Raw genomic sequence first — 9,053 nt, forward strand, 5'->3', positions numbered from 1 at the left:
AAAAACAAAAACAAAAACAAAAACAAAAACAAATCCATGCCTCCCAAATAGCTCCAATACCTCACAGTGGTGCCTTACCATCTTTATCACCCTGGCTTGGTCTCACAATTCACTTTTAAGACCTTGTTATACATTTTTTATACTAGTCCTTTCTACAATATTTGCTTTGCAACTATTTTCTTCCAGTCTGTAACTTTTAGTCTCATTCTCTTAATAGGTTCTTTTGCAGAGCAGAAGCTTTAAATTTACTGATGTATTTATTTTTCATTGACAGGGAAAAAAATTGAATATATTCATGGTATTTAGAAAAATGTTTTAATATATGTAGACATTTTAGAATGGCTAAATATAGCTAATTACCATAGGAATTATCTCATTTATCCTTTACAATGGTTAGAACACTTAATATCTATTATCTATGCAATTTCCAATCACACAGTGTATTGTTATTAACTAGAGCCAATATGATATATAGTAAACCTCTTAGATTTATTTCTACTATGTAACTGAATGTTTGTATCCTTTGATGAATATCTCTGCAATTTCTCCACTCCCTAGCTTCTGGTAACTATTCTACTATCTGCTTCTATGAGTTATACCTTTTTAGATTCACATATACATGAGATTATCCAATAGTTGGTTTTCTTATATCCCTTAACATAATGACCTCCAGGTTCATCCTGTTAATACTGACTAGGCTTCTTCCATTTTAAATTCTTAACAGTATACCCTTTTGTATATTCACTATTTTTCTTTCTCCATTCATGCTTTGATAGATATTTAGACTAATTATATATCTCGATTATTTGAATCAGGTTGCCATGAACATGGAAGTACAACTATCTTTTAGAAATACTAGGTTTCTGTGTCATAAGGATCTATTTTTGAGTAACCTGTGTGCCATTCTCCATAATGGCCACACTAATTTACATTCCAAACAACAATGTGCAAGGGTTTTCTTTTCTCGACATCCTCACCAACATGTAAACATCTGTTTTGTTTGGTTGGTTTTGGTTTTGGTAATAACCATTCCATAGGTATAAAGTAATATCTCATTTTAGTTCTCAATTATCATTTTCCCAGTGAAGACTGATGTTGAACATTTTCTCACATATGTGTTGGCCATTTGTATGTCTTCTAGGAAATATATATTCAGATCTTTTGCCCATTTTATAGTCTGCTTATTGATTTGAGTTCATTATGTATTTTGAAAGTTAATTCCTTAAATTCTTCAATCACTGATTGTTTTGTGTGTAGAGTATTTCAGTTTTATGGAATCCTATTTGTCTGTTTTTGCTTTTTTTTTTTTTTGAAGTTATGTCCAAAAAAGGCATTACCCAGCTCTATGTCACAAGATTATCCACATTTTCTTCTACTAGTTTTAAAGTTTAAGATCTAAATGTGTAAGTTTTTAAATCATCGACATTATTTTTGTATTGGTATGAGATAAGTGTCTAATTTCATTCTTCTGATTATGGGTATTTATTTTTTCCAATAGAGTTTATGAAGTAGACTCTTTTTTATTGTATATTCTTGGTAACTGTCAAACATTAATTGACTATAAATACATAAACTTATTTCCGAGCTACTTATTCTGTACCATTGGCCTACATGTCTTTTTTCATTTCAGTATTTTCTATTTTTATTGTTATAATTTTGTTATTTTTTTAAATCTGGTTATGTGATACCTAACGTAAATGAAAGAGTAAAGTTTAATATTTGTAGTTATCTACTAGTTCCAATTTTTATCAGATAAGCCTAAGCTATTGTTCAATATACACTACTATAATAATTTCAAAATTCTCCAAAGGATGTTCATAAATTATCAAGAGCCACCAGTATTAGTACATTGTATTTCTGACATTCATCATTAAATTAAACCATTAAGCATTTCTAGTTAATGTATTGCCCTTTTTTTAATTTTAGAGAGTTTTTTTTTGCTATAGGGCATGTGTGCTTGCTGGAGAAACAAAGACAGAAAGCAAGAAATCACCCACAGGGAGGGATAGCCATGCCACCATCCCTTCTTGTCCATTCATTTCTCGGGATGTTGGGTATGCACACACATGCACCTGATGTCAGGTTTAAGTCACAGCATCTGGGACTCAAAAGACGACCATGGGAGTCAGTGATATAACCATTATGCCATCTGCTGGTCCTACTATTGCTCTTTCTTAACCTGTTGAGGTAGCAGTGGAACTGAATGAATTTTACAGTCATTGTAACTACTCTTATCTTTTTCTCTTTTGTCTTATCTTCAGATATAAAAGTTCTTCAGCATTAAAATCAAAGCCATTTTCACATTATGACTATAAATATCAATCCCTTTCTTTCAAAGCAGTTTGAGAAAATTCATTTCCACTGTTGACCATCTTAAATAAAATATTTATACCCATACAGAAGTCCTGATTTTTCAACATCATAATCATCTAAATAAATAGAAAGTGTGGTTTTCATTGATCCTTGGCTAATAATTCTTTTTTGTTATGAGTTTTTTTTTTTTTTTGCTATAGGGCACATGCACTTGCTGGAGAGACAGAGAGACAGAAAGCAAGAAATCACCTCCCAGGGAATTGGCCATAGTGCAATCTATTTTCCTCCTTTCTCCTCTTGAGATTTTGGGCACACATGCACATGCACCTGACATGAGTTTCAAGCCACCAAATCTGGAACTCAAACAGTGGTCAGCCATGTGGGAGTCCAACACCTTAACCATTATGTCAACTGCTAGCCCCACTGAGTACCTTTTATTTTTCACATAACATTATTAAGTTAGTGTTTTATTCAGAGTTCTTTTGTTTGCAAATGTCAGAATTCCTACTAAACAAGCTTAACCAGTAATGTAAATCGTTGTGAATATCAGGTGGCATAGTGATTAAGGCGCTGGACTCCCACATGGCCAAATGGTTTGAGCCTCAGACCAGGTAACTTGAACAGCATGCCAGGCACATGTGCATGTGCTCCCTAAATCCCAGAGGAGAAGGGATTGAAGAGTGCCCATTCCCTGGGAGTATGATTTCTGGCTCACTTGCTCGCTCTCTCTCTCTCTCTCTCTCTCTCTCTCTCATTCTCTGGGAGCATACATGCCCTATGGCAAAAAGTTTTTAAAACGAAAATAGAAATAGTTGATTAACATACTGGAAAGTCAAAGAGAAAGAACAGGCATTATTAATCAACAATCAGAGATTCAAATGACAAAATGGAAACAATAAGTCATTCTCTCTCTCTTTCTCTCCCCCTCTCCGTTTCTCTTTCTTGACTGCTTGCCAACATTCATTTCTATCTCTTAAACTACTTTTCTTTATCTGACTTTGTTTTCAGACACATTCTACCTATGGGAAAATGCAGATGATTAATTATAGAAATTACAAGATGAATCTCACAAATTACTCCTTGTTTGGTTCTCATATACTAGAGATAGAGCCCTCTCTTCACCGTTATAGCAAATAGTACAATATCCTACTCATTTTTGGTATTAATTAGATGTCTTAAGATATCAGCTAGACCAATGTCTCATGCCTTCAGTGGCCCAAGTCTGATATTCTACCAGATAATCACTGACATTATCTCTCCAGACCTACATAATTAAAAGAGCGGAAGTCTCCCATAATTAAAGAGGTGCTGGGGTACAAGGAGAAAATGAACCTAGTGCAGCATTTATCTCATCAAATTCATATCTCACTAAAATTGTTTTATATTTTTAAAAGAATTATGTATTTCATGTATTAATATTATTATTATTTTAGAGATTGTTGCCTTAGAACATATGCAGTTGCCAAAGAGACAGACAGACAAAGACAGTGAGAAGGAAAAGTGAGAAATAACCCCCCAGGGGGTATGGCCATACCATAATTACTTCTCCACTTTCCACCTGGGATCTTAGGCATGCATGCACAAGTGCCCAGCATGATTTTCAAACCACCAGGTCTGGGACTCTAACTGAGATCAGTCACATTGAAGTTCAGTGATGTAACCACAATGCCATCTGCTGGTGCCATTATTATTATTTTTAAATTTGATATAGGACACGTGTGCTCATCAGAAAGAGGCAGAGAATGTGAGAAAGCAAGCTGAGGTCTGGGATTGAACTGTGGTCAGCCATGTGGGAGTTAAGCGCCTTAATCACCATATCACCTCCTAGCCGCAATAATGTTATATGTAGATAAAGTATTCATCTCATTTATTAAATGAGTATATATTTATGTACTGAATTTAAACAAATCAGCACATTTGAGCAGACACATGTTAAGATTGACATTAAAGAAACTTTTGATAATTGCATGTATATCCATATGCAATTTGTTATATTTAAGCAACGTATATTTATTATCGCAAGTTTTTTGGCACTTTACTGATAAGAACTATTTATAGAACATAATAAAGCACAACTACATTACAGTTTTCGATATGCTCAATTATATTACATTTTTAAAATAGAATTTAAATAAATACATTTACCAGTCTGATTTGTTCACTTGATTAAAAAAACAATAACAACCACTGTTAGCACCACTGCAGTGCTGCATCAGAGCCACTGCTACATGATGCTAGAGACCATGTGAGCAGGCTCTGGGTCCATGACCGGGGTCTACTTTAACACAGTGGGTGTGACAATGAGTATGTAGTTTATCCTGGATGGCTACAGAGTGTGTGTGGGGGGTGATTGCTGTATGAAAACTGTGTCAAGGGTACCTCTCTCTCTTTGTTCAGAAAGTAAACTTAAAAAATTACCATCTCTGACATTTAGTATGGAGTAGGAAATACTAAACATGTACTTTCTCATCTATCTCTACTAAAATTACTGCATACCTGGCATGGCCATTTCTATCCAATATCTCAGATATTGATTAATTCATGCAATATGTATTTCTCATCCATTGTGTATGGGCTAGGAAACGATTAAAGATAACGATTAACTACATGCCATATTGAGCTATCCCAATAATTCAGAAAGGTAAACTTAGGGCACTTAGTATTTTCAAAATGTTTTTAAATCTAGTCAGCATATCTTTTCATGCCATACTATGCAGAAAATGGATAGGCCTTGCTTTCAATTCACTCTCCCGATTAAGTCAATCAGTCGGACAACACAATATCATTAAAAGTGAGAAACCCCAAATCCAAGCCATAAACCCAGGTAAAGCCTCAGGTGCTGACAGATTTCCCATCAACTCTGATAAAACCTGATTGTGGCAATTATCTCTAACATCAGAGAGTCTTTTCAGAATTTTTTAAGACCAGAATTATGTCTCAAGACATGAAAACTCCCTTGATCCCATAATCCTTAAAAAGATGACAAGGTAAGGAACAATTGGGGGATTTTCATCCTCTTTTACTCTCCTGAATAGAGAGTACAAGATTGTTTCTGAGGTTTTAGCTACGCACCTCAATGATATTATTCCTGCCCTCATATACTAAGATTAGGAAGGATTCGCTCAGGGTAGCTCTAAGAAGATAATACCTGAGAAATATTTCCATTTAATCCATCAGTCACATCTCCCCCAAATCATCATATGGATAAACCAGTAACTATTTTTAAAGGAAATAAATAAACTTAATAAAAATCCATTGGTTGATCTCATCCACCCCATTAGGTTGATCTGCTCATAAAAAATATTTGAATCTCTAATTTGCTCATTATGCTTCAATGCTCATCTTACTTCCAGCCAAATTACCACAGCTCTCCTGCCATCTGGTCATCATTCAACTGTTGTTTTTCTGTTGTCAGGAAAATTTTAAACACATAGAAAAAGGACCTTAAGGGATTCTGGAACGGCTAGCTTTCATGCTAAACGCAGATTTCTTAGTGAAAAGAATGGATGGGAGGAAATTGAAATGCTGACCACTACAATTCTGTTTATCACAAGTATCTATGATATTACCATGTTAACTTGAAATTTGGTCAAGATTATCTATACACTAAAAACTTAAATTATTAATGGGGTCTATTGAGTCAAACCACTGGTAAAAATATGCAGTATTTACTTATTTGATCTTTTCTGTGTGTCTGTGACTTTAATAACCAGTTATATACTGCTTATATCACAGAGTAAGATACTAGGGATGCATAGATGAAAAGAAAACAAAGTTCTGCTTATGAACTAGTGATGGAGTTTAGCACAGATCTAGCTGCTGCAACAAAATTCATTATAGGAAATTATAATTAAGATCATAATTTCATGAGACTACTTTTCATGTCTTCTGTCACAAAAATGAATGCCATGGGCCTAGTCATCCAACTACATCATCAATGTGGAATGACACTGTACAGAAAAACCAATGAATAGGAAGACTGGTCGAGATTCATTCACTAAAGAAATCAGTGATTCACAATCAATATGTCTGATGGAGTTGACAGTTTTGTAGTCTAAAGATAGATTCAATTATCGCAACTTATTTTTGGCATAAATAGTGAGCACACCTCTCTATGAGCTTATGTGTTGCTATCTTACATGGATTAACTACATAGATTATAAAACAATATATACTGGAAAATATGCAAACAATTTAATTAGGTTTTATAACCATTTCTTTCCTTCCCTATTTCTCCCCTACATCATTGAATTTTAATCAAGATCTTGGTAAAGATAAGATTTAAAATCAGAAAATTGCTGAATGCAATACTAGAAGAGCTTTAAATTTGAGTTGGAAAGTTATAGATATTGCTATGAATATATAGATAAAATGTATATATATGTATATGTATGTGTGTGTGTGTGTGTGTGTATATATATATATATATATATACACACACACATAACTTAGAAGTTAACTGACTAATGAACACAAGGAAGATGAACATGTATAGCTCCAATGGTATATAAAAGACCAGGTGCCTGATCAAATACTCAAATTATGGGTGGAAGACTTGATTTAACCAATTTATTGTATAGTGGCTGACCAGTACAATTTTAGCACTTATCATTTGGCATATTATTGGTGAGCAAAAATATTTCCAGAATTTGTAACCTACATGCAAATGGTTTGGTAAGCAACCCCAACTTTACTGTTCATTTATTCTTTTCCTAAATAAATTTTTGAAATTTCCTATTCTATTTTCCTCCCTCAATCAGCTTTTTGACTCACAGTGCAAGGCCCCGTGTGAATATGATCTTGCTACTATTTTTATGTGTAGTAATGTCTCTTGCCTATTTCTTCTCTAAACATTAATATCACTAAGCTCTTTTGGAATAGATTGTTTTTCTTTTCCTTTTTTTTTAAGGATTATTTTATTTAACTTTATTTATTTATTATTATTATTATCATTATTTTAAATTTGACCAGAGAGGGACAGAATGGGAGAGAGAGCAAGAAAGAGAGAAAGTGAGACAGCAAGCCACCACGTCCAGAATTCAAATTGGGGTCAGCCATGTGGGAGTCCAGCACCCTTCACTACCACGCTGCCTGACAGCCCTAGACTGTTTTTCTTTCAGACATTTTAATACATATGCTTATAGACATGAAGGTCAACAAATTTGGACATTGTTTCATAGAAAAACAAATAGTTTTAGCCTAGAAGTGTGTAAAATAGCCTATTAATAACTCTGGGAGATAGCAACATTTCTGAATAGATGATGAAAGACAAAACCAGAAGAGGTAGGAAAAAAGCCACAACAGATGAAAAGAAAATATATCTAAAGGAGTTGAAGCTACCATGAGAAATGAGTTACATAAATAAACAAAAGTTGAAAGGTATCCAATGAAATTTAAATTATTTTGACCATCAGCAGAGTAGTTTTAATTGAACAGTAATGGCAGAAATAAGAAGGCAGTGGGTTCAAGAGAAGAAGAGAGTGAAGGTTTTGTTTTCTCTAACAATTTGAACACATCAATACAGCCTGTAGATAGGGTTGAAAATCATGGGCACAATATGAACAAAAGAGGGATAATTTAAAGTGGGAAGTCTTGAATACACTTGCAAAGTGAAGAAAAAGTATAGGAAAAGCTGGAGAAATTGACTGTGCAGGAAGAGAACTATGGATGATAGAAGGTACCATGTGGGAAGCTATAAAATTTAAACACAAAAGAACCAAAACCAACAACAACAAAAAATAGAAATGAATAGAGTAAGACACAGATGAGAGGCTCTCCTTTGCCATTCCATTCTAATATAGGCAGAAAATGGTAGGCATGAGTCTGTCTAGGTATAAGTCTGGAAATAGAAGGATTGAGACACTATGAAAGTTTATTTTAATTTTATTCTTTTTAGATAATAAGTAACACTGCTGAGTAGTATTAATAAGAGATTGGAAAACTATATAGAGGATTAGAGAAATCAAAATAAATTTGAAAGAAATAATGCCCCTGCTCAATTTGTAGTTATCAAATTTTTGCTGCATTATAATCTATATTAATTTGCTAGGACTATCTAAACAAAGTATCACAAATTTCTGTTTATCTTTTCATTATTATGGAGGTTAAATGTTCAAAATCAAAGTGTCATCAAGGTGGGTTTCTTCTGAGAGCTGTTAGGGGAAACCTGTGTTACGTCTTCCCTGAGGAGGCTAGGGGTTTCATAGTAATCTTTGGTGTTCCTTGGCTTGCAGAAGTATCAGCCAGGCTCCGTTCTGATGTTCAGATAGCTTTCTTCTCGTGAGTGTGTGTGTGTGTGTGTGTGTGTGTGTGTGTCTGTATCCAAATTTCTCATTTCACATGGATAGCAGTCATATTAGAGTAAGAGCCCACCTGGCTCCAATATGATCATCTTAATTCATTACATATATATTAACTCTATTTTCAAATGAGATCACATTGTGAGAGTGTGTTTTAGGGCTAAAATGCATGAAGTCTTGAGTAAACAGAAACTCACTGTGGTATCAATAGAAAAAAAATATTTTCTTGGTCGAAGGTAACAAAAATGCTGTCTTTGTGTTCACTGTAACCACACAAGATATTAAAACTGTGTCACCGATACAGAACTTCACGGTTCTCACACCACAAATTCTCAACTACCAAAAGCAAGGTTAATATTCAACTTCATATTTCTATACCAGCAAACTTTCTACATTTTGAAGCCGTTTTTCCTACTTATACAATAATAATAATAATTACAC

This window comes from Tupaia chinensis, unplaced genomic scaffold (assembly GCF_000334495.1).
Source record: "Tupaia chinensis unplaced genomic scaffold, TupChi_1.0 Scaffold144702_1, whole genome shotgun sequence".
NCBI lineage: Eukaryota > Metazoa > Chordata > Mammalia > Scandentia > Tupaiidae > Tupaia > Tupaia belangeri.